This window comes from Opisthorchis viverrini (genome assembly GCF_000715545.1).
Source record: "Opisthorchis viverrini unplaced genomic scaffold opera_v5_204, whole genome shotgun sequence".
Lineage (NCBI taxonomy): Eukaryota > Metazoa > Platyhelminthes > Trematoda > Opisthorchiida > Opisthorchiidae > Opisthorchis > Opisthorchis viverrini.
In genome coordinates this window covers 206,725-208,892 of record NW_008751860.1, presented here as the reverse complement: position 1 = coordinate 208,892, position 2,168 = coordinate 206,725, and positions in this window count along the sequence as shown.

Here is a 2,168-nt window from a genome sequence, read left to right as displayed (position 1 = left end):
GGTTTACCGAAGCATACTTTCTGTGAAACAAGATGGATGCCTTCCCAATGTTTGTACACTGTGGGTAATGACGCTCTGAGGCAAACCTGTTTTACTACAGATGTTATTCGCTAGGTGGGGAGGTCAGGAAAGATTAAGTAATGTTTTGGCAGCGAAATACGAGAACCGATACCAGCAAACTCAGCTGCGTTGGTCATTTCCATCTCCCTGGATCAGGACTCCGAGACGAGACACATCAGTGGTTGGAGACATTGTCAGACTAGTCTCAGTAGTGCGCTCAGTTGCAGGCGGGCACCCAAGCTGTTGCCTTCACTGCATAGCTTTCCCACCCAAGCCCCTCCGTGGGAAGTGCATTGACGCCCTTTTACTGATGCCTCAGTTGTATCACCTACCACTAAAATGAGTAGCTAGCTTCCCCTTATCTCTGAAGGACACTGCGGAAGTTGTAACCACTGTACAACAAGTAGACCGTTTTTCATAGCTGGAAATGTTGCTGACGATTCACTCGGCGGGCTGCTGTGAGAATCACCAACCCTTATGATGCTCAGTGGATGGACAAGGATAACGTAGCGATCTGATTGGTTCGTTTGTGGTGACGTGTGCTTTCAAAGTGATCGTCGTTCCAAGAGACTTCAAAATAAAGAAATGCAATGTTCTATCAAGCGCTTCATGTAATGAACGCCGGCGTGGTGGTGTGCCTTGTAGATGTACTTATGGCCATCCGTCAAGTCCAGCCAGGTTGTCCAATTTGGTTGCTAGGCCAAACCACAAGGATTGTCCCCGTTTAGACAAACTGCCATGAAATTACAGTAAAAGATTTAGTTTTCACGAGGGAGACTCAACTGAATCTCTCGTCTATGATATTCTACAACCGAATGTGCTGCACACAGGCCGCCACGTGTTTCAGTTAGCGCGATATTCCAGATATCGCAGTATATTTCCACAAAGGAAACTACTCACATGGTTGCTGAAAATTCGTCGACAGCCCACGGCCGGTTTCGCCCTTCGCGGGGTTAATCAGGTAGGCGAAGTCCCCGAGTTTCCGTCAACCATATGTTCTACTTGAACCGAAGTTGGACTGTTCTCGAGAAATACACTCATTTGCAAATTGCAAATGAAAGATCTTAAAATGCAACTTGTCGAACCCAAGGGGACCGCAGATCCTCACCAACATGGATCTATCGGAAAGTGCTGCAACGCTCGAGTAAATGTGGTTTTTGCTTTTGCACCTAACGTTCATAAATCTTGAGCATACGGATATGGATCCACAGTTGGCCATCTGTGGCCTTACCAACAAAGGTCACACGGGCACACCAATACGCTCACCCGCAATTAGTTGTTTTGTCAAACCCAGGTATAGTTTAAACCAACTACAAGATTTGTAGCAGTCCAAATGTCTGTGTCAGGAGAATTTGGCCGTTCTTTGAGACCTCAGACTGAAGTTGTCTCAGCATTAGGCTATCATTGACGTTTTGAATAAGCTTTCACAAAAGCAGAAACTGATCCTTTTTGCGAGTGGAACTCAGTCACAGGAAGGCCCATGGGTTTACAGTTCGTCCTTGTGTGTAATTTCAGTGGGATCACTGGTACTACTCAAAACCGGCAAGGCGGACGAAGTCAACTAAACGGATCTGGATGGGACTTCTTTCTCTGGCTAGTCAACAGCCGTTTGTGGGCCTCTAGGAATCCGAAATGTTGGGAATCCCATCTCCGGATATAGGCATCTACAGACAGAGAGAACTCATGTGCAGTCAGTTATTCAAAGCCGGAAGAATCACTCGTATCACTCTTCTGAAATCGAATTTTAAGCGTTCTAACTGGTTGCATGATAGTACCCGCCTGTAATTCATAGCTGATGATCTGAGACGTTTTCAAGTCTCCGATCAGCGGTGTGTCAGAACCATGCTCAAAGTGGCCTGCAACCAACGAATTTGAAGGGATATGATCAGAAGATGGATTCTGGATGAAGCAGACGTCACTTAATTTAAACAGTGTATCAAGCACTACAAACTAAGGTGGCTGAGCCATGTGTTACACACCTCCGATTACCGGCTGCGGAGTGGTGGAAAACTAGAGGCGGAACAATTTGACTTGGCGGAAAAGAATGGTGGAAGTTACGGAAATTTTCGGTGCCGTTCGTGCTGTTCGACACCACTCCGCAGCCGGTA